The sequence below is a fragment of the Ranitomeya imitator genome, chromosome 9 (genome assembly GCF_032444005.1).
Source record: "Ranitomeya imitator isolate aRanImi1 chromosome 9, aRanImi1.pri, whole genome shotgun sequence".
Taxonomy (NCBI): Eukaryota; Metazoa; Chordata; class Amphibia; order Anura; family Dendrobatidae; genus Ranitomeya; species Ranitomeya imitator.
Genome location: NC_091290.1, coordinates 77,697,733 through 77,723,415, shown reverse-complemented (window position 1 = coordinate 77,723,415; position 25,683 = coordinate 77,697,733).

The window sequence follows — 25,683 nt, the reverse complement described above, 5'->3', positions numbered from 1 at the left end:
CTTCTCCTCCATATTCCACAGTTGCATGCTAGGCCAAGGAATTTAAGCTGGGAAGAACATCGACGGAAGATGAACATCGTCAAGGACGCCCATCCACGTCCCTCAATGAAGAAAACGTGAAAAAAGTTGAAGAAGTTGTATTGGCAGATCGAAGAGTGACTATCAGGCATGTAGCTGAGGTCACAGGGATCTCATATGGCAGTATTCAAAGAATCCTTGCAAAAGAATTGCATATGAGAAAGGTATCCGCGCGTTGGGTGCCAAAAATGTTAACCAACGAGCAAAAGAAGAAACGAGTTGACATTTCAATAGCAAATCTCGAAAAGTTCCAAGCAGACAAGGAAAATTTTTTGTCACGTTTTTTGGCCATGGACAAGACCTGGATCCACCACTTTGATCCCGAAACTAAACAACAATCGATGACGTGGAAACGAGCCGACGAACCAACGCCGAAGAAATTCAAAGTGTCAAGCTCAGCAGGGAAGGTTATGGCGTCCGTTTTTTGGGACGATGAAGGAATTATTATGGTGGACTATTTGGAGAAGGGAGCCACTATTACGGGCTCCTACTACGCAGAACAAATAAGAAGATTGTGGGAGGCTATCAAGGAGAAAAGGCGCGGCAAACTGCGGGCTGGAGTGCTGTTTCACCAAGATAACGCGCCGGCTCACAAAGCTGAACTGGTGGAACACCCCCCCTATTGGCCAGATCTAGCCCCCAGTGACTTCTTTCTCTTTCCTCGACTCAAGGAACACCTCCGGGGCAAGAAATTTGATGACAATAGCGACGTGATAACCGCTGTTGGGGATTTTTTTGAGGGTCAAGATCAAGAATTTTTTTCTAAGGGAATTCTAAGTTTAGAAAAGAGATGGACTAAATGTATAGACTTGATAGGAGACTATGTAAAAAAATAAAAAAAATTTTTGACTATATTCATTGTGTTTAGTATTGATTATCATTACTAGGGTTGAGCGACCTTGACCTTTTTAGAGTCGAGCCGTGTTTCACGAAACCCGACTATCTTAGAAGTCGAGTCGAGTGGAATCGGCCGATTATCGCGAAAAGTCGGGTATCGCCCGAAACACGAAACCCAATGCAAGTCAATGGGGGAGCATAGTCGGCAGTGAGTGGAGGCCAGGAAAACACCTACACTGCCCATTTTAATGGCAAAAACATCCATTCTTGTTACAGAAGCTTGTCAATCGTAATTTACCTTATAATAATTGGAAGGCATTTGAAATTGGGGGTCATTTGGCTAAAGTTGTGGGGGGTAGGGCTGGTTCAAGTAATTAGTGGGCCCAGGAAATCTGGAACACGTCACGGCAGTGGAGCAGGGAGTGGTAAGTATTTCAACTTTGCAAGTGCTGTGATCCTGAGCAAGCAGGGGGGGCCCACTAGTTGACATTGGCACTGGCACAGGGCCCCTCAAAGTACAGCGGTGTGTTTGCACGGCGGGGGCGCCTCACACCGGCAGCAACACTTTTGCGTACTATGAGAGGCCCTGTGCCAGTGACGTCGCCAACTAGTATTCCTCCCCCCACCTGATGAAGGAACCTGCACTTTCATCTGCACCTTCCTCTTTGTCCCCGTGTAAGGTGGTATGGTATGCGGGAAGAGGAACCTGACTTTCAGCAGGGTCACAATCTTGCTGTGTAGCGTGCATGGGGAATTTTGCGTTATGGGTCAATGTACCAGCAGACTCATCTATCACTGGCTGGGCAATGGGCAGGATGAGGAGGAAACACAGATATAGGCCCAAAGAATAAAGTTGGCTAAATGCAGTTCAAAATTGGTAACACAGGACTAACCAGGGGGCATTGCAGTGGAGGACAACTGGAATGAGAGGCTGACATAGAGAGTAGGCCCAAATCAGTAAGTAGTCGAAATGCAGTTCAAAATTGGCAACCGTAGTAAACAGGCGGCACAGCTTTGTTCAGTGGAGGAGAACAGCAAGGAGTGGCAGACACCGATAGTAGGCCTCAACCCAACTAGTAGGCCAAATGCAGTCTAGCATTAACAACTACTTAACGAGAGCCTGAAAATGGAATTTCAGGACAGGAAACCAGGAGAACAGCAAGGAGCGGCAGACACTGTTAGTAGGCCCCAACCCAACTAGTACGCCAAATGCAGTTGTTCCATTTAACCACTATTTAACAAGAGCCTGAAGATAGAAGCTCAGGAAAGGCAACCTGGAGAACACCTTGGAGTGGAACACACCGTCTCTACACCCCATACCCAATTTGTAGGCCTAATGCAGTGTAGTTTCCAACAACTACTAAACGAGTGCATTAAGATTGAAGCAATGGAGAGGAAACCTGGGGAACACCTTGGAGTGGAACACACCGTCTCTACACCCCATACCCAATTTGTAGGCCTAATGCAGTGTAGTTTCCAACATCTACTAAACGAGAGCATTAAGATTGAAGCAATGGAGAGGAAACCTGGGGAACACCTTGGAGTGTAACACACCATCTCTCTACACCCCATACCCAATTTGTAGGCCTAATGCAGTGTAGTTTCCAACAACTACTAAACGAGAGCCTGAAGATAGAAGCTCGGGAAAGGCAACCTGGAGAACTCCTTGGAGTGGAACACACCGTCTCTACACCCCATACCCAATTTGTAGGCCTAATGCAGTGTAGTTTCCAACAACTACTAAACGAGAGCATTAAGATTGAAGCAATGGAGAGGAAACCTGGAGAACACTTTTGAGTGGAACACACCGTCTCTACACCCCATACCCAATTTGTAGGCCTAATGCAGTGTAGTTTCCAACAACTACTAAACGAGAGCCGGAAGATCGAAGCAATGGAGAGGAAACCTGGGAAACACCTTGGAGTGGAACACACCGTCTCTACACCCCATACCCAATTTGTAGGCCTAATGCAGTGTAGTTTCCAACAACTACTAAACGAGAGCATTAAGATCGAAGCAATGGCGAGGAAACCTGGGGAACACCTTGGAGTGTAACACACCATCTCTCTACACCCCATACCCAATTTGTAGGCCTAATGCAGTGTAGTTTCCAACAACTACTAAACGAGAGTAGGAAGATCGAAGCAATGTGGACGAAACCTGGGGCACACCTTGGGGCGGCAGACACCGTTAGTAGGCCCTACCAAAGTTGCAGTGGAGGACAATTTCAATAGTGGACCGCAGACAGACTTTGTACGCCTACTATTAAAAAAAGGATGCTCTATGCAATAAAAAATAGGTTCCAGGGGTACACGGGCAGCAGTGGTCTGGTCAGTGTAGTAGTAGTAGTAGAAAGAACGGGCCGCAGACAGGCTTCGAAGGCCTAACATAAAAAAATATTGGACTGTAGGCACTTTAACATTGGTTCCAGGGGTACACGGGCAGCAGTAGACTGGTCAGTGTAGTAGTAGTAGAAAGAACGGGCCGCAGACAGGCTTCGACTGCCTAACATAAAAAAATATTGGGCTGTAGGCACTTTTAAATAGGTTCCAGGGGTACACAGGCAGCAGTAGACTGGTCAGTGTAGTAGTAGTAGAAAGAACGGGCCGCAGACAGGCTTCGAAGGCCTAACATAATAAAATGGGCTGGCTGTAGGCAATTTAAAATTGGTTCCAGAGGTACACGGGCAGCAGTAGTCTGGTCAGTGGAGGCCTAGTGGAAGGAGGGACCGCAGACAGGCTTCGAAGGCCTAACATAATAAAATGGGCTGGCTGTAGGCAATTTAAAATTGGTTCCAGGGGTACACGGGCAGCAGTAGACAGGTCAGTGGAGGCCTAGTGGAAGGAGGGACCGCAGACAGGCTTCGAAGGCCTAACATAATAAAATTGGACAGGCTGTAGGCACTTTATAATTGGTTCCAGGGGTACACGGGCAGCAGTAGACAGGTCAGTGTAGTAGTAGTTGAAAGAACGGGCCGCAGACAGGCTTCGAAGGCCTAACATAATAAAATGGGCTGGCTGTAGGCAATTTATGATTGTTTCCAGGGGTACATGGGCAGCAGTAGACAGGTCAGTGGAGGCCTAGTGGAAGGAGGGACCGCAGACAGGCTTCGAAGGCCTAACATAACAAAATTGGACAGGCTGTAGGCACTTTATAATTGGTTCCAGGGGTAAACGGGCAGCAGTAGACAGGTCAGTGTAGTAGTAGTTGAAATAACGGGCCGCAGACAGGCTTCGAAGGCCTAACATAATAAAATGGGCTGGCTGTAGGCAATTTAAAATTGGTTCCAGGGGTACATGGGCAGCAGTGGTCTGGTCAGTGGAGGCCTAGTGGAAGGAGGGACCGCAGACAGGCTTCGAAGGCCTAACATAATAAAATGGGCTGGCTGTAGGCAATTTATGATTGTTTCCAGGGGTACACGGGCAGCAGTAGACAGGTCAGTGGAGGCCTAGTGGAAGGAGGGACCGCAGACAGGCTTCAAAGGCCTAACATAATAAAATTGGACAGGCTGTAGGCACTTTATAATTGGTTCCAGGGGTACACGGGCAGCAGTAGACAGGTCAGTGGAGGCCTAGTGGAAGGAGGGACCGCAGACAGGCTTCGAAGGCCTAACATAATAAAATTGGCTGGCTGTAGGCAATTTAAAATTGGTTCCAGGGGTACACGGGCAGCAGTGGTCTGGTCAGTGGAGGCCTAGTGGAAGGAGGGACTGCAGACAGGCTTCGAAGGCCTAACATAATAAAATGGGCTGGCTGTAGGCAATTTAAAATTGGTTCCAGGGGTACACGGGCAGCAGTGGTCTGGTCAGTGGAGGCCTAGTGGAAGGAGGGACCGCAGACAGGCTTCGAAGGCCTAACATAAAAAAATTGGACAGGCTGTAGGCACTTTATAATTGGTTCCAGGGGTACACGGGCAGCAGTAGACAGGTCAGTGGAGGCCTAGTGGAAGGAGGGACTGCAGACAGGCTTCGAAGGCCTAACATAATAAAATGGGCTGGCTGTAGGCAATTTAAAATTGGTTCCAGGGGTACACGGGCAGCAGTGGTCTGGTCAGTGGAGGCCTAGTGGAAGGAGGGACCGCAGACAGGCTTTGAAGGCCTAACATAATAAAATTGGACAGGCTGTAGGCACTTTATAATTGGTTCCAGGGGTACACGGGCAGCAGTAGACAGGTCAGTGTAGTAGTAGTTGAAAGAACGGGCCGAAGACAGGCTTCGAAGGCCTAACATAATAAAATAGGCTGGCTGTAGGCAATTTATGATTGGTTCCAGGGGTACACGGGCAGCAGTAGACAGGTCAGTGGAGGCCTAGTGGAAGGAGGGACCGCAGACAGGCTTCGAAGGCCTAACATAATAAAATTGGACAGGCTGTAGGCACTTTATAATTGGTTCCAGGGGTACACGGGCAGCAGTAGACAGGTCAGTGTAGTAGTAGTTGAAAAAACGGGCCACAGACAGGCTTCGAAGGCCTAACATAATAAAATGGGCTGGCTGTAGGCAATTTATGATTGTTTCCAGGGGTACACGGGCAGCAGTAGACAGGTCAGTGGAGGCCGATTGTAATGAGTGTCTGCCAGTTAGTAGTCCAAAACAATAAATAAATGTGAATGTCTCGCATTAAAACAAAACGAAAACACTAAAGGGTGCAATCATTAGGTACAGGGGTGGGATCCTCTGCGTAGTTTCAGACCTACTAATTTAACGCAAAGTATTTACTGTGGTAAATAGAGGACACTGCCCCTGACTATTTTAAGTACCATCATACATGTCAACACAATGGTATTGTCAGTGGCAGGAATGGAAGGATGTCAGCGCATAGACTAAACATTGGTGGAAGTGTGAGAGATAACTGTGGAAGTGGTAGAGCAAAGTTTGACCTGGGGGTGGGTGAACTCTCTTGTGGCCGGCGGTACAGGCCCAGGGCCCCTCATGTTACAACAGTGTGTCTGACGTTGGGTGCGCACCACCACCGCCAGAGACACTTTATTGTACTATGAGGGACCCAGTGGCAGTGCCATCAACCAAAAGCGGGCACACTCACCTCTTCAGACAAACAGCACTCTCACGGGTGCTTGCGCCAAGTCGCGATACCACGGCCCCGTGTGGGGAGTTTGGCCATTTAGGGAGGTGTAAACATGTCGTATGCTGGACAATCAGCTGCAGCAAATTAGACATTAGAAAAGTAATTCACAGTAGTCCACAGGAGAGAGCTTTTCATAGGAAAGCTAGGTGTCGGCAGGGCAAGGTGGGGCAAAAGAATTCGAAATCCAGTTGTGGTTCATTTTAATGAATGTTAGATCATCAACATTTTGGGTAGCCAGACAAGTCCTTTTTTCGGTTAATATTGAACCTGCAGCACTGAATACTCTTTCTGATAGGACACTAGCTGCTGGGCAAGCAAGCTCCTGCAATGCATATTCTGCCAATTCTGGCCAGGTGTCTAATTTTGATGCCCAGTAATCAAATGGGAATGACGGTTGAGGGAGAACATCGATAAGGGATGAAAAATAGTTAGTAACCATACTGGACAAATGTTGTCTCCTGTCACTTTCAATTGATGCAGCAGTACCTGTCCTGTCTGCGGTCATAGCAAAATCACTCCACAACCTGGTCAGAAAACCCCTCTGTCCAACGCCACTTCTGTTGTGTGCACCCCTAACACTCCTGGTCTGCTGCCCCCTGGAGCTCGTGTGAGAACGATCACGTGCGCTGTGTGCTGGGAATGCCTGAAGCAAACGGTCAACAAGAGTTGATTGTTTGGTTGCTAATATTAGTTCCAAGTTCTCATGTGGCATAATATTTTGCAATTTGCCTTTATAGCGTGGATCAAGAAGGCAGGCCAACCAGTAATCGTCATCGTTCATCATTTTAGTAATGCGTGTGTCCCTTTTGAGGATACGTAAGGCATAATCCGCCATGTGGGCCAAAGTTCCAGTTGTCAAATCTGCGGTTGTGATTGGCTGAGGGGCAGTTTCAGGCAAATCTACGTCACTTGTGTCCCTCAAAAAACCAGAACCCGGCCTTGCCACGCAACCAATTTCCAGTGCCCCCGGGAAAGCTTCCTCATTAAAAATATACTCATCCCCATCATCCTCCTCGTCCTCCACCTCCTCTTCGCCCGCTACCTCGTCCTGTACACTGCCCTGACCAGACAATGGCTGACTGTCATCAAGGCTTTCCTCTTCCTCTGGTGCAGACGCCTGATCCTTTATGTGCGTCAAACTTTGCATCAGCAGACACATTAGGGGGATGCTCATGCTTATTATGGCGTTGTCTGCACTAACCAGCTGTGTGCATTCCTCAAAACACTGAAGGACTTGACACATGTCTTGTATCTTCGACCACTGCACACCTGACAACTCCATGTATGTATAATGATTTTAATTATAATTTGTCTAAAACTATCATGTGATTTAGTTAGGCAATCTGGTTGGTGGATTTCCCACATATAGGACAGCTAAACCAGATTAGGATATGGCTATGAAAAAGATCGTCAGATCGAAACGCGTTAAAAAAAAAAAAAAAAAAGCCGTATAGCCCCTCATGTGCAGGGGCACCCACCCGGAGGGAGTTTGGTTATTCCATGTCTGTGGATTTTATCGTTTTTGGAATCTAATAAAAATTACCGAATTTTAGGAGCTGGATCTCAATCCCTTTTTTTTTTCCTTTGGACTGCCATCCTACTGCCTGCCCGTGTATGTGTATCCTCCCACAAAAACATAACAGCCCGCCTCTGTTGGCACAGTCTCTGAAGCATGTGCAGTGTTGAGTTCCACCTTGTTGCAACGTCTATGATTAGGCGATGCTGGGGAAGGTTCAAAGACCGCTGGTAGGTCTGCATACGGCTGGAGTGTACAGGCGAACGTCGGATATGTGAGCAAAGTCAACGCACTTTGAGGAGCAGGTCGGAGAACCCAGGATAAGTTTTCAATAAGCACTGCACCACCAGGTTTAAGGTGTGAGCCAGGCAAGGAATGTGTTTCAGTTGGGAAAGGGAGATGGCAGCCATGAAATTCCTTCCGTTATCACTCACTACCTTGCCTGCCTCAAGATCTACTGTGCCCAGCCACGACTGCGTTTCTTGTTGCAAGAACTCGGACAGAACTTCCGCGGTGTGTCTGTTGTCGCCCAAACACTTCATAGCCAATACAGCCTGCTGACGCTTGCCAGTAGCTGGCCCATAATGGGACAACTGGTGTGCAACAGTGTCAGCTGCCGATGGAGTGGTTGGCCGACTGCGGTCTGTGGAAGAGCTGTCGCTTCTGCAGGAGGACGAGGAGGAGGAGGAGGGGGTGCGAACGCCTACAGCCATTTGTTTCCTAGACCGTGGGCTAGGCACAACTGTCCCGAAATTGATGTCCCCTGTGGACCCTGCATCCACCACATTCACCCAGTGTGCCGTGATGGACACGTAACGTCCCTGGCCATGCATACTGGTCCATGCATCTGTAGTCAGGTGCACCTTTGTACTCACAGATTGCCTGAGTGCATGGACGATGCGCTGTTTAACATGCTGGTGCAGGGCTGGGATGGCTTTTCTGGAAAAAAAGTGTCGACTGGGTAGCTCGTAGCGTGGTTCAGCGTACTCCATCAGGGCTTTGAAAGCTTCGCTTTCAACTAACCGGTAGGGCATCATCTCTAACGAGATTAGTCTAGCTATGTGGGCGTTCAAACCCTGTGTACGCGGATGCGAGGATAAGTACTTCCTTTTTCTAACCAGAGTCTCATGTAGGGTGAGCTGGACTGGAGAGCTGGAGATCGTGGAACTAGCGAGTGTGCCGGTGGACATGGCAGACTGAGAGACGGTTGGAGACGATATTGTTTCCGCCGGTGCCCTAGATGCAATATTTCCTCCTACAAAACTGGTGATTCCTTGACCCTGACTGCTTTTGGCTGGCAAAGAAACCTGCACAGATACTGCCGGTGGTGCGGAAAATGGTGGCCTTACAGTGACGGAAGGGATGTTGCGTTGCTGACTAGCTTCATTGGCCGAGGGTGCTACAACCTTAAGGGACGTTTGGTAGTTAGTCCAGGCTTGAAAATGCATGGTGGTTAAATGTCTATGCATGCAACTTGTATTGAGACTTTTCAGATTCTGACCTCTGCTTAAGCTAGTTGAACATGTTTGACAGATGACTTTGCGCTGATCAATTGGATGTTGTTTAAAAAAAATGCCAGACTGCACTCTTCCTAGCATCGGATCCCTTTTCAGGGATTGCAGACTGAGCTTTAACCGGATGGCCACGCTGTCCTCCAACAGGTTTTGGCTTTGGCACGCGTTTTGGGCCAGATACGGGCCCGGCAGATGGAACCTGTTGCGATGTTGATGCCTGCTGCGGCCCCTCCTCCACCTCCGCTTCTGATGCTCCACTACCACTACCATCATTACCAGCTGACAATGAATGCCCACGGCCACGACCTCTTGCACCAGACTTCCTCATTGTTTTAAAAACTTAACCAAAGAAACTTTATTTGTTGCTGTCAAACAACTTACACGGTGAGCTATAACTTCAGTATGATTTCAATATCCCTTTACAGGTTGGTGAGACCACAAGGAAAATCAGGCACAATGTTACACACTCTGTTTTCTGTGGCACCAAATCACAGAGATGCCACACACGCAGGACTGTCACTCAAGCACAAATGTCAATATTAATCTCCACCTATTTTTTTTTTATTTTTTCAGGGAGACTTTAGCAACAAAATAAAATAAAATGATTTTTTCTGGGAGAATTTAGAAACCAAATAAAAAAAAAATAGGCTTTCTATGGCCCACTGAGTGAGAGATGGCACACACAGGAGTCAGGAGTGGCACACAAGCCCAGAGGCCAATATTTATCTCCCACTGATTGATTTATTGATTTTTTCAGGTAGAATTTAGAACCCAAATCAAGCAAAAAAATAAATAGGCTTTCTATGGCCCACAATTTGAGAGAGAGAGAGAGAGAGATGGCACACCCAGGAGTCAAGACTGGCACACAAGCAGAAAGGGCAATATTAATCTCCCACTGTTTTATTTTATTTAATTTTTTTCAGGGAGACTTTAGAAACAAAATAAAATAAAATGATTTTTTTCAGGAAGACTTTAGAAACCAAATAAAATAAAATGATTTTTTCAGGGACAATTTAGAAACCAAATAATAAAAAAAAAAGGCTTTCTATGGCCCACTGAGTGAGAGATGGCACACACAGGAGTCAGGAGTGGCACACAAGCCCAGAGGCCAATATTTTTCTCCCACTGATTGATGTAGTGATTTTTTCAGGTAGATTTTAGAACCCAAATCAAGCAAAAAAATAAATAGGCTTTCTATGGCCCACTGAGTGAGAGATGGCACACACAGGAGTCAGGAGTGGCACACAAGCCCAGAGGCCAATATTTTTCTCCCACTAATTGATGTAGTGATTTTTTCAGGTAGATTTTAGAACCCAAATCAAGCAAAAAAATAAATAGGCTTTCTATGGCCCACTGAGTGAGAGATGGCACACACAGGAGTCAGGAGTGGCACACAAGCCCAGAGGCCAATATTTTTCTCCCACTGATTGATGTAGTGATTTTTTCAGGTAAATTTTAGAACCCAAATCAAGCAAAAAAATAAATAGGCTTTCTATGGCCCACTGAGTGAGAGATGGCACACACAGGAGTCAGGAGTGGCACACAAGCCCAGAGGCCAATATTTTTCTCCCACTGATTGATGTAGTGATTTTTTCAGGTAGATTTTAGAACCCAAATCAAGCAAAAAAATAAATAGGCTTTCTATGGCCCACAATTTGAGAGAGAGAGAGAGAGAGAGAGAGAGAGAGAGAGAGATGGCACACCCAGGAGTCAAGACTGGCACACAAGCAGAAAGGGCAATATTAATCTCCCACTGTTTTATTTTTTTATTTTTTTTCAGGGAGACTTTAGAAACAAAATAAAATAAAATGATTTTTTCAGGAAGAATTTAGAAACCAAATAAAATAAAATGATTTTTTCAGGGACAATTTAGAAACCAAATAAAAAAAAAAAAAGGCTTTCTATGGCCCACTGAGTGAGAGATGGCACACACAGGAGTCAGGAGTGGCACACAAGCCCAGAGGCCAATATTTTTCTCCCACTGATTGATGTAGTGATTTTTTCAGGTAGATTTTAGAACCCAAATCAAGCAAAAAAATAAATAGGCTTTCTATGGCCCACTGAGTGAGAGATGGCACACACAGGAGTCAGGAGTGGCACACAAGCCCAGAGGCCAATATTTTTCTCCCACTGATTGATGTAGTGATTTTTTCAGGTAGATTTTAGAACCCAAATCAAGCAAAAAAATAAATAGGCTTTCTATGGCCCACTGAGTGAGAGATGGCACACACAGGGATGGCACTCTAGCAGAAATGCCAATCTTAATCTCCCACAAAAAAAAATAAAAACAGGGACTGTCCTACAATTACTATCTCCCTGCAGTAATCTCAGCCAGGTATGGCAGGCAGCAATAAGGAGTGGACTGATGCACAAATTAAATAAAAAGTGTGGACAAACAAAAAAGATAGCTGTGCAGAAAGGAAGGAACAACAGGATTTGTGCTTTGAAAAAAGCAGTTGGTTTGCACAGCGGCGTACACACAGCAATGCAGCTATCAGGGAGCCTTCTAGGGCAGCCCAATGAGCTACAGCGCTAAGAAAAAAAAAAAGTAGCTTCCACTGTCCCTGCACACCGAAGGTGGTGTTGGACAGTGGAAATCGCTACAGCACAAGCGGTTTGGTGGTTAATGGACCCTGCCTAACGCTATCCCTGCTTCTGACGAAGCGGCAGCAACCTCTCCCTAAGCTCAGATCAGCAGCAGTAAGATGGCGGTCGGCGGGAACGCCCCTTTATAGCCCCTGTGACGCCGCAGACAGCAAGCCAATCACTGCAATGCCCTTCTCTAAGATGGTGGGGACCATGACTTATGTCGCGAAAGTCGCGTACCGCATGGCCGACCCCGCACAGGGGTCGGATCGGGTTTCATGAAACCCGACTTTGCCAAAAGTCGGCGACTTTTGAAAATGAACGACCCGTTTCGCTCAACCCTAATCATTACTTTTGGATCGCCCCTCGTATAATTAAAGGGTTCGTCCAGGTTTGAGATGAAAGTCTGCAGTCACTATAGGTGGCTGCAGGCTTCTCACAGCGCACACACTGCACACATTCAGGATTCTCCTTTGCACAAGTATGCGATTTGTATACTTCTGACCACATTCCGACTAGACGTGCCTGGCCTCACTCAGTTCATTTTCATTGAGTGAGGCCACACATGTCTTGTCAGCACGTGACCGTATGTATGTAAATCACCAGCACCAGAGAGTGTGCAGTGTGTGCACTGTGAGAATTCAGAAGTCTGCAGTCACATAGAATGACTGCAGACTCATTACAAACTTGGACAACGCCTTTAATATCCCTAGCATAAAAAAAAATATGAGAATTAGTCAATATAATAAAAAATATTTACATCCAAGTACCATATAGGTGACGTCGTGTCTTGAGTTGTTCTCTTTCTTTTCTTCGTCATCTTGTCCAGACTCCATGAGTTTTCTTATCCACAGCCGTCTGCAGACTTCCATCTTCTCCGGTCTTGTGCAGCACATCCCCACACGACGCCCTTAAAGATAGCAGTGTTATTATAATGCTCCTGAATAAAAATATCTGTCTTAGGCCGGAGTCACACATGCGAGAAACATGTCTGTATCTCGCATGTGAAAAGCAAGCTCTGGTGCCGGCACTTCGGAGCGGAGCATGCGGCTCCATGTGTTGCTATGCGGCCGCATGCTCCGCTCTGGAGTGCCGGTGCCAGAGCTGCTTTTCACATGCGAGACACGGACGTGTTTCTCGCATGTGTGACTCCGGCCTTACCCTGAACCTCTGAATAAATAATTGCCCCTCACTATATGCCCTGCACAAAGTATGACCCCACACTGTCCCTCTTATGGTACATGCTCTCCACACTGCCCCCTCCTTTCCATACTTCACGCTGTTCTCTCACACTGAGTCACCCCTATAGGGCCCAGTCTCTATACTGTGCCCCCTTATCACACTCCTTGGTATACTGTTGCCTCCTGACTATGCCCTAACACTGTTCCCCCATGCTACATCCCCCACACTACTCAGTCTCTATTCTGTGCCCACTCGCACATTTTCCCACCATACTATCTCCTTGCACGTTTCCTCCTCCCTCCTCATACACTTACCTTCTCACTTTCCATACTGCCTCCTCACACATTCCTCTGACTTCCCAAACTGTGTCCGCACTCATCCCATCACCCTCACTTCCCATACTGTGTCCTCTTACTTTTTTACCTCGCTACTCATACTGTATCCACATCCATACCACCACACACCATACTGTGTCTGCACCCATCCCCCTATACATACAAAATACCCCTATACATGCCCCCATTACATACCTTCCTCCTCATATTGTGTCTTCAAATTTCTCCCGCTCCCCATATTGTGTCGGCACCTGTCCCTTCCTTTGCTCTCCAAATGTGTGTCCTCAAATCATACCCGTTACACAAAATCTCACCCAGCCATATCTCACCCAGCTATACTAAATACCCCCATCACAGTAAATCTCCTTCTGCCCGTTACAGTAAATACCCCCAACACACACACCGTAAATACCCCCACACACAGTAAATACCCGCCCACACAGTAAATACCCCACACACGCACAGTAAATACCCCACACACATGCACAGTAAATACCCCACACACACAGTAAATACCCCACACACGCACAGTAAATAACCCACACACACGCACAGTAAACACCCCCAACACACACAGTAAACACCCCCAACACACACAGTAAACACCCCCAACACACACACCGTAAATACCCCCCCACACAATAATAAACACCCCACACATGCACAGTAAATACCCCACACACACACAGTAAACACCCCACACACACACAGTAAATACCCCCCACACAGTAAATACCCCACACATACAGTAAATACCCCCTAACACAGAAAATACCCCCTCATACACACAGTAAATACCCCCATACACTAAGTACAACACACACAGTAAATGCCCCCCACCCCCAGTAAACAAACACTATCCACACTCAGTAAACACACAAACTAAATGCATTGTGAAACAGAGGAGCTGGGTTTGACAGGAGGCTCAGTAATGTGCACACCATCTACCTCTGTACTCGGGGGTTGTTTTGCGCCTGGACCTAGCTATATGGCTCGGTAACATTACATCATCGGATAATCGGTTAATTATCAGATTGTAAGGCCATCCGGCATGCAGAGGATCAGAGGGACCCTGTGGCAGAAGAAGGAGGACACAGCACCAGCTTGCAGCTTTTTAGGCTTAAAAACCTCAAGCACTCAGCCACTCACCCTCAAGCAGCAGGAGCTGCCTTCGGCCCGTCCTTCCCTGTAGTGCGGCTGAAGGACCTGCAGACACCTCTCTCCTGGTCACAAGGTTAGATCATGTGACCACATTCAATCCACTTCCCCCTTATGTAACTGGAGGACCTGCTGTGACGCCTCCCTCCGGGTCTCATGATTGGGACCTTAACAATTGTGCTACCTTTTTCTGCATCTTTGCTGGACGGACAGATGGACGGGAGGGCCCCTGTACTCCGGGCCCCGTCGCAACTGCGACCGCTGCGACCGCTATAGTTACGCCCCTGCCTATTACTAACCCCATAATTAAAAATAAAAAGACACAAACAGGAAAAGAAACTTTATTTGAATAAAAACTCCACCACACATTCCCTGGTTTACACATGTGTTATTAAAAAATAATCCCTACACCTTCATCGTAATCCATTGTGGTTCCTACGATGTCCAGTGATCCCCTCCTGCAAGCTATGTAGCATCATTCTGAGACTGACGCTTTTTAAGGTACTCGTTGTCTTGTCTCATGAGCGATGGCGTCAGTAACATTGTTGCCCATGAGACATGACCACAGGTGACCTATGAAGCATTGTGTGATAGACGATTCTCCATTACTAGCCCCTGGACTTGATACCAGCTGAAATTACAAAGCTGACTTCAATTCCGAAAGCCACCGCAACAGTGCAGTTGGGGAAAACCAATGCTAAGTGCCAGAATTGGTGCATCCAATGGATGCACATTTCTGGGGCGGCTGAGGGCTGGTCTTATAAGGCTGGAAAGAGACCAATATCCATTGCACTTCCCAGCCTATCAGTATCAGCCCCCAGCTGACTGCTTTGCCTTATCTGGTTATAAAAAATAATGATGTGGGGTCACCCCAAGTTTTATTTACCAGCAAAAGCAAAGCAGACAGCTGATATTAATAGGCTGGTAAGGTCAATGGATATTGGCCCCCACCCAGCATAATAAGTCCAGCTCATAACTGTCTGCTTTTCCCTTGGCTGGTTATTAAAAATATGCTTTTTACGCTAATCAGAGCACAATGGCGACACCACACATCATCCGGCATTTATTCAGGCCAGGTAACATGTTGCGCTGGCCAGTCACAGCCATGCCAATACTTGTGCTTACAGCCTAAAAACTTGTTGATTGGTTGCTTCAGCCTTTGAACAAACTTTATTCGGCATCTAACCTGAATAGTAAGACAGACTTCAGGGGAAAAGGCAATGTTCAGAGTGCAGTACAAGACACTAGGTGTCCGATATGAACCCCGAACTTTACAGTTCAGATTTGCTCATCCCTAGTGATCTTTATTCCATTAGTGGAGAGTTTTAGAAATCACATACTTATGTATTTCTTTGACTCTCATTGGTGCCATAAAATTAATCCCAGAAACTTTTAAATTGGAGTTAGAACTGCTCCAACACACTCATACACAATGGTGTGTAAAAGTGTTTGCCCCTTCCTAACTTCCTATTCTTTTGCTATCTGTCACACTTAAATGTTTCAGATCACCAAACCGATTTAAATATTAGACAAAGATAACACAAGTAAACACAAAATGCAGTTTTTAAATGAAGGTCTTTATTATTAAGGGCAAAATAAATTCAAACCTACAGGGCTCTGTGTGAAAAGGTAATTGCCTCCTAAACCTAATATCTGTTTGGGCCACCCTAAGCAGCAACAACTGTAATCAAGCATTTGTGATAACTGGCAATCGGTCATTTACAACACTCTAGAGGAATTTTGATTGCCCCCACCCCCCATTAAAACATAAATTAACTGGTTTATCACATCTTTGGGAAGCTGAGTTCAAATTCCCTAGCCACACCATGGCCTGATTACTGCCACATGTGTTCTCAATCAAGAAATCACTTAAATAGGTTCTGCCTGACAAAGTGAAGTAGGCCAAAAGATCCTCAAAAGCTAGACATCATGCTGCAATACAAGGAAATTCAGGAACAAATGAGAAACAAAGTAATTGAGATCTATCAGTTCCTATTATTAGGTTTTGGGGCAATCACTTTTTCACACAGGGCCCTGTAGGGTTGGATTTCTTTTTCCCTTAATAATAAATACCTGCATTTAAGAACTGCATTTTGTGTTTACTTTTGTCATCTTTGTCTAATATTTAAATCGGTTTGCTGATCTGAAACATTTAAGTGTGACAGATAGCAAAAGAATAGGAAGTTAGGAAGGGGCAAACACTTTTTACACCACTGTAGTTGTGTCTATAAAAAAATTAAAAAGAGCGAAAACTGAAATCACACCTGTCAGGAAGTGGTTAAAATTAAAGCACAAACCACTTTGATGAAAAAAAAATTGGGGCATTTTTTAGACTGTCCAGTTTAAGTATGGACTATCTAGCAATTAGAATTTGCAAACCTAGACTAAACTGTCTTAAAATGACCCATATTTATCAAAGTGGTTTGCTTTCTTTTGTAAATCTTTCATAACTCAACAGAGTGAATGATATTAAACCAAAATAACTGCAAATCATTAACCTATGCAAAAATATAAGGTAATCAAAGAATTGTCCTAATTTAACTGGCACTTCTTATTGAATACATATAAACCTAGAAAACAGTAATTAAACTGCTAACTCAATCAAGCAAACCAAACAAAAATTATTAAAATATATCATTTACTGTAAAAAATTAAAAATGTCTAAAATAACCACATTTCGATCATTCACAGAGACGTACCCCAAAACAGAGAGGGAATACCAATAGTAGACCATGGACACAGAGCCAATATAATGCAGCATACAGGGAAAAATAAATAACTAATCAAACCTACTAATGCAGATTATACCTAAACCAAAATGCAATATAAAATTCACAAGTACAGGCCAATGACCAGAAAAAATATAAAAGGTGCTATAAGTCATCCATATTGACGGTCTCCCTATAAGGGTTAGCATATAACCATTGTCTGTTTGGCAATAGTCTGCAGTGAGATTACACATTAAGTAAACAATAATGTTACATTTTCCCGGGCCACGTATATAGAGGCAAAAAGTGCGAGTGGTCTAACGGTATCCCCCACTGGTGCCCCGACGCGCGTTTCGCTCTTTGCTTTTTCCGGGGGCTTCTGCTTGGTGTGCACGGCTTGTGCCCTGCCCCTGCTCTTTTGTACATGGGTGAGCACTAGCTTTGGCACTATTAGTGGCACTTTATCCCTTGATGATTAGGAGCATGGCTAGTGACATCACAGATTTATTTATATAGACTAGTAGAGGAATTTTTCTCATATGCCCTATAGGGGTTAAGCATTAAGTTTGTATATGCTAAATGCACTTTGCTAGTACCTCACTTGCTTTACATTGGGGTCAGTGGTACCTGTGCAGCCTGGTTTTCTTCCCTTAAACGTCAAGTTTTTTGCAACTTTGTCCTTATGTGTATTTGAATTTATATATTCTATGTGAGGTTTTTGTATTAATAAACATTTTTTTTCACTATATATTTACATACAGCCTCAGTCTTTATACAGTAATATTTTTTATTGTGAGTAAATACTCCTCTGTCTATATAGGATTAATCCTACAAAGATAGAACAACACAAATATATTTTATTAATTAAATATACAAGCAAACATATATTAAACTGTGACACAGAAAAAATGGTAGTGACAAAGCAGAAGGGGATGTAAATACAGAGCAAAGAAATTGATTAAATCTAAATAAGGTACCAGTTACACAAAGCGCCAAAATGCAATAATCAAGCATTTTTTCAGGGTAAAGGCATTCATGATAATATAGGCAGAAAATGATGCACAGCTAGAAACAGGGATGGACACTGACAGCTTGGGGCCCCTGTGAGAGAAATGTGATTGGGCCCCCCTCCTTTTTCCCTTTTTGTTGTTCTCTTTTCCCCAAAATGTACATCTGTCCAATATTTATATTATATACTGGGTTTTGTTGAGCCCAATTTATGTACTTTATATCTGTGTGAGCTTAATAAAAGTTATATTTGATAAAATCTAAAAAGGTTGTCACACTAGAATTATGTTTTGAGTATGGAGCTCCTTTTTTAATGTAGGTTGTATATGACTTTGAGGAGCCACTCACCTTGCTTAGTGCGAATCTGAGTTGTTTAGGTATTTCCGATATGTCAGGTTTTGTTAACTATCTATGGGGAAAAGTGCAGCCAGGAGCTCGAGGTGTAAATAGCACTGGCTCACGAAACCCCTACAAGATTTGTTATCTCCAGAGAATTTATCTGGCAGTGGGAGGCGAGATAAGGTCAGAACAGGGGTGGCAGTGGACAAAGTTGCTGCAGCCACGCTAGCAGCCTGAACAGCATCTGCGGTAACATCCACAGCTGAGGTTGTGCGCTCGAGAGCCACCAACCTGCCCTCCAGCTGCTGGATATACCGCAATGGTTGCTGTTCGTCCGCCATTACTAGCCAGACCCTGGCGCTAGTATACTGTTAGGGTTAGCGGAATGCACCGAGTAATGAGAGATAGATGCGAGGTGCGTTCGCAGCCCGGGGTCCACCTTGCAGAGATACCTGCTGCTAAGTAATGGCGGATGGACACTGAGCTCACACGTAGGTTAACCTCACCCCATGTGAAATGTAAGCGACCTCTGTTACTTCACAGAGTTGCGCTGTACACAGAAAACTATTACCCTATCTAGGGTTGCGCTTGCTCTAGAACTCTTCTGTGCTAACCGCCCACATGAAGGAATCAGATGCTAAGCCAAGGCTAATTGCCCCCACTGACGCTAGCTGCCTGCCTTAGTGTACAGCCCCTAAGCTAAACAGACTCTCCGCATATGACTGAGTGGTAGAGTATCCACTGGCAACAGCCAAACACAATTGATGCTAGCGCACGGCCGTGCGGCCATACAAACCTTTTATAGTTGTAGCTTCTTCTGGACCTTCCTAGTGGACCAATAGGAGCTGCAACAGGACCTGAGCATGTGAACCCCGACCTCCAATGAGAGGTCTTCCCTTGACCATGCTCAGAAGGAGAAAAGAAGGACTTAGTCCCAGAAGCGTCTGCTCGCCGCTGACCAGTACTGGCTACAATTAGTGAGCCTTGAAGGGCAGCAGTAACCAAGCGCACAGTATCTGCCTGAGCCAGATGCTGGGACCGATGTCTCCTCTGAGCAGGCTCCACTGCAGCTGGAGAAGAATGGGAAAACGCAGCTGAGGTGGTTCAAGATTCCCCCTGTGCAGCGGCGGGAACGTGAGATCTAACACACTATCCCTCAACTTAGTCTCCTCTCAACATGGATCACCCTTAAGGCAGCACTGATCACTTCACACTCCAAACTTGAACAAACTCACTCCACAGGCACTTGCCCTAACACTAATTCCTCCCACTGTGGGCTAGTCCCAAACGTTAACTCTATCCTACACTACATATGCTACAGTTAACTATCTACATCCCTATACTACCTGTCCTATAACACTATATCTTGCACTATACATCCTTTAGTATACAATAATTATCTTACATGACTAACTGGTTTAACCCCTTCATGACGGGAGGTATTTTCGTTTTTGCGTTTTCGTTTTCTGCTCCCCTTCTTCCCCGAGCATAACACCTTTGGTTTTAACATATCATGTACTAGAAAATGGGGGGAAAATTCAAAGTACAGTTACATTGCAAAAAAAAGTGCAATTCCACAATCGTTTTATGTTTTGCTTTTGTACTATGTTTACTAAATTCTAAAACTGACCTGCAATTATGATTCTTCAGGTCATTATGAGTTCATAGACACCAAACATGTCTAGGTTATTTTTTATCTAAGTGGTGAAAAAAATTCCAAAGTTTGTTATAAAGAAAAAGTTGTGCCATTTTCCGATACCCGTAGCGTCTCGATTTTTTTGTGATCTCGGGTTGGGTGAGGGTTTATTGCGTGCTGACGTTTTTAATGATACCATTTTGGTGCAGATATGATCTCTTGATCGCCCGTTATTGCATTTTTTCTCATTATGCTGTTTAGCGATCGGGTTAATTTTTTTAAAAATTGATAGATTGGGTGATATCAAATGTGTGTGTTTGATTTTAATTTATTGTTTTACTTTGAATGGGGCGAAGGGGGGTGATTTGATCTTTTATGTTTTTTATTTTTTTTATATTTTAAAAACCTTTTTTTTACTTTTAGCATGCTTCAATAGTCTCCACTGGGCGGCGGACATAGCAATCCGGCAGTGACAACCATAGAGGTCTGCTGGAGACCTCTGGTCGTCATGCCAACCCATCGGCGACCCGCGGTCATGTGACACGGGCACCAATAGGTTGGATTTCCATTGCGCTTGCTGGAAGCGCGTGTTAAATGCCACTGTCAGAGTTTGACAGCGCCATTTAACGGGTTAACAGCCGCTGGAGGATCGCGATTTGTCCCCCGGCTGTTAGCGGCACATGTTAGCTGTTCTGTCCAACATCAGCATATTATTTCACCCAATGTCGTAAAAAGGGTAAAGGATATAAAGATTGAAATTTGAAAATTGCTATTTGCTTCAAAAATTTTAACAAAATTGAGATATTTTCACAAATAAACACAAGTCATATTTAAACAAATTTTACCTCTGTCATAAAGTACAATATGTCATGAAAAACAATCTCAGAATCAGTGGGATACCTTAAAGCGTTCAAGAGATATTACCACTTAAAGTGGCACAGGTCAGATTTCTAAAATTTGGCCTGGTCATTAAGGTAAAAATTAGCTCCGTCACTAAGGGGTTAATATTCACTTATTTCGTTGCTACAGGTATATGTTCATTTTGTTTTTTTCTTGTGTTTTGATTGTAAACTTGTAACCTAGGATCGCACAAAACGATTTTTCATTTTTGAACTGTTCATATTTTCAGGATTTTCTTCGTATTGCACAGGTGATGGTATTCTTGCCTGTCCAGGTGATGCAATTATCACCTGGGCCATAAACTGTTAAAAGACCGCATATCCAAAAAATCATACATTGATCTAATTCCGCTAGGCAAAAATATATATAACTGAACATGAGGTTCTTAGTTTCTGATCAGACTGTATGAAGCCCACTGCCACATCACGGCGAGCCTCTCAGTGGGTCGTTTATTGGCTTAACCGCTTCCCAACCGCCCACTGTAGATAAATGTCAGTGCTAGCAGAGTTTTATGTAGCGCTGACGTTTCTCTACGATGGGCGGTCTCGCAGTTCTCAGGATCCCAGGGTTCTGCAAGCACTGCAATTCTGGTGCAGAGCAGTAGCTGTGACAGGTGACATCATCAGGTCCCAATGATGTTAACCCTTTGCTATCTTCTAGGTGCCTCAATCGCGGCCGGAAGAGGGCTTCTCTACTCAGCTCTTTGACATCCCCATGATGTGATGTAATCACATCAGGAGGGAGCAAAGCATTGTCAAGGCAGCCAGAGGTCACATGATGACAAATTTCATGCAACGCAATACATGTGTTTTGCAATGCATGAGACCAGCGAACAGGAAAATGAAAATTGAAGTCAGATACAGAGATTAAGTAAAAAACGTTTAAAAATAAAAAGTTAAAAAATGTTTTAAAACTATTAAAAAAATCACAAAATAAATAAAAAAAGAAAAATATTAAACCAATAAATACATATATTTATGTAAAAATAAAAAAGTACACATATTTGGTATTGCCGCATCCGAATTGACCCGACCTATAAAACTGTTGCACTAGTTATCTCCTTTTGTGCATAATGTTAACAAAAAAGGAGCAAAAAGCTTTGCTTTTTCATCATACATCATGAACAAAAAATAGAATAAAACACACAACAAAATTTATGGTGCATTTTCTCCTGTTATCCTTGTGAAAATGAAAAATTTGGGAATAAAATAACATTTTTGTGGGAAAAAGTTAAATGTTAATTTTTTCCTTCCACATTCCAAAAATTCCTGTGAAGCACCTGATGGGTTAATAAACTTCTTGAATTTGGTTTTCAGCACATTAGGGAGTGCAGTTTTTAGAATGGTGTCACTTTTGGGTAATTTCTGTGATAGTCACTTCAAATGTGATGTGGTCCATAAAAATAATGATTTTGTAAATTTTATGTAAAAATGAGAAATCGCTGGTCAACTTTTAAAACTTATAACTTCATAACAAAAAAAAAAAATTTAAAAATTGTACTGATGTAAAGTAGACATATGGGAAATGTTGTTTAGGAATTATTTTGTGTGATATATCTCTCTAGTTTAAGGACATAAAATTCTTCAGAAATAAATGCAAGTTATATCAAACAAATTTTACCACTATCATAAAGTACAATATCTCACAAAAAAATTCTCAGAATCACTGGGATACATGGAAGCGCTCCAGAGTTATGATCTCATAAAGTGACACTAGTCAGAATTGAAAAAAATTGGCCTGGTCATGAAAGTGAAAACAGGCTCTGACGTAAAAGGGTTAAAGGAGCAGCATTGTGCGCTAACCTCGACCACACCAGCAATGCATCTTCAGGGCAGACAGCCTCACAGCACCCATTTTAGTTGAAGCTAGATCAAGAAACACTCCTTTATTAGGGAGTTTTAAGAGGAGTTTTTCGTTTCTTGAAGTGGTTATGGAGAGTTTTTGAAGCATTTTTGATATACAGTATGTGCATACAGTGTCTTCAAAATGCATTTTCCTAGGGAAGCCTGCGTGGACGCACGGCCCGAGATCCTGCCCCGCAGCCTCTTCTGATTTATTCTCACTGCGGGGCTGGGATCTCGGGCTGCGCGTCCACGCAGGCGCAATAAGAAAGACATCAAGGGAAGTCAGTGGATGAGCAGTGCTAACTGCACATGCCCAAGGCCTAAGATCACAGCGCAGGCGCCAGGAAAATTCAATAACGCTGAGGAGGCGGCACCCTGTAAACATGATGAAGTAACTGATGGCTGTGGTGCGTCTGTGTTAGGGGGAAAGACCTGCCCCCCTGACGAATTCAAGGTATGAGGGCCAAATTTCACAAACAATTCTTTCAGCAGTGGCAGGAACAAGAACTAAAAGAGCCACCTTGTCAGAATGCAGCAGTAGTACTGCACAAGTTGTCTCTTTTAGTTACAAATGCCTGGGGGGGGGGTGACAGGTTCCCTTTAAGTCTGGCATTGAAAGTATCTGTAGGATCTTGAGGTAGAAAATTATACATGATTTTATCAGTCAATAATTTTGGACACATTTGATGATTCAAGATCACCATAATGCCTCCCCCTTATCAGACGCCTTGAAAATGAGTTCCTTGTTTTCAGATAATGCGTCTAAAGCTTTTCTCTCGAATAGAGGCAAGTTGGAGTTTTTCTATTGTTTCAGTAAACTTTTTTTTAGGTCTGCTATATCTAATTTGGTGAATATATTTATTCTAATGTTATCCAAGCAGGGATGCATCTTGATACTCATTGGTCTTAATTCGGTGAATGGGTCTGGACCTAGTCCTCTAGAATCCTCATCGAACAGATAATAATAATAATCTTTATTTATATAGCGCCAACATATTCCGCAGCGCTTTACAGTTAAAGAGTTTCAAACACAGCAGTCATAAGTAACAGCGTTAACAATAATATAATACATAGTAACATAGTTATTAAGGTTGAAGGAAGACTTTAAGTCCATCTAGTTCAACCCATATTGATTAAAGCAAAGCAGACGACCCTGCTCGTGAGAGCTTACAATCTACAATGAGGTGGGGGAGATAAAAAGTACACGTGTGTATTTTCAATGATGTATTTACAGTGAAGGTCCAGCCATCTTCAGGGGGTGGCGGATAGATGGAGATAGTGAATGGCCTACACACACACACTTACACATAAAATGACTTTGATGAGGGAACGTGATAGGCCACTCTGAACAAATGTGTTTTGAGGGAGCGCCTAAAACTGTGCAAGTTGTGGATGGTCCTAATTTCTTGGGGTAGAGCATTCCAGAGGATTGGCGCAACGCGGGAGAAGGTTTGGAGTCGGGAGTGGGAGGTACGGATTAGTGCAGAGGTTATTCAAAAGTCGTTTACAGAGTGCAGCGATCGGCTAGGCAGATAGACAGAAGTGAGGGAGAAGATGTAAGGTTGTGCCGCACTGTGGAGAGCTTTATGGGTGAGAACAAGTACTGTGAATTAGATTTTATAATGAACTAGCTGAAGAGCCCGGCGTTGCCTGGGCATAGTAAATATCTGTGGTTAGTTATAGCACCTCACTTCTCTCATTTTCCCATCACATCTTTCATTTTCCCTCTCACATCTCTCATTTTCTCCCTCACACCTCTCATTTTCCCCCTCACTCCTCTTATTTTCCCCCTCACTCCTCTCATTCCCCCCTAACACATCATTTCGACCTCACATCTGTCATTTTCCGATCACTCCACTATTTTCCCTCACTCCTCTCATTTTGCACTCACACCTTTTCATTTTCACCTCACACCTCTCATTTTCACCTCAGTATATACATGTTTGTCATCTCCCTTATATATAGTATACACCTGTATGTCATCTCCTGTATATAGTATATACCTGTATGTCATCTCCCCTGTATATAGTATATACCTGTTGTGTGCCATCTCCCCTGTATATAGTATATACCTGTATGTCATCTCCTCCTATATATAGTATATACCTGTATGTCATCTCCTCCTGTATATAGTATATACCTGTGTGTCATCTCCCCTGTGTATAATATATACCTGTAAGTCATCTCCTCCTGTATATAGTATATACCTGTAGGTCATCTGCTCCTGTATATAGTATATACCTGTGTGTCATCTCCTTCTGTATATAGTATATACTTGTATGTCATCTCCTCCTGTATATAGTATGTACCTGTATGTCATCTCCTCCTCTATATAGTATATACCTGTGTGTCATCTCTCCTGTATATAGTATATACCTGTGTGTTATCTCCCCTGTACATAGTATATATCTGTATGTCATCTCCTCCTGTATTAGACCTCGTTCACACGTTATTTGGTCAGTATTTTTTCCTCAGTATTTGTAAGCTAAATTGGCAGCCTGATAAATCCCCAGCCAACAGGAAGCCCTTCCCTTGGCAGTATATATTAGCTCACACATACACATAATAGACAGGTGTTGTGAATTCTGTGGCAGAGCTCCCTCCTGTGGTCACAAGTGGTACTTCGGCTGATTCTCTCTGGGAGCTTCCGTTTGTGGAGGAAAGTGGTACTGCGGCTTCTGAGTTTCCTCCCTCCGGTGATCTGGTGAGGTCGTTAGGTGCTTCTCTACTTAACTCCACCTAATGCTTTGATCCATGCTTCCTGTCAATGTTCCAGTGTTGGACTTGTTTTTCCCTGGATCATTCCTGTGGCCTGCTGCTCTGCATAGCTAAGTTCTTCTTTGCTATTTGTTTGCTATTTTTTCTGTCCAGCTTGTCTAATTGTTTTGCTGGAAGCTCTGGGACGCAAAGGGTGTACCTCCGTGCCGTTAGTTCGGTACGGAGGGTCTTTTTGCCCCCTTT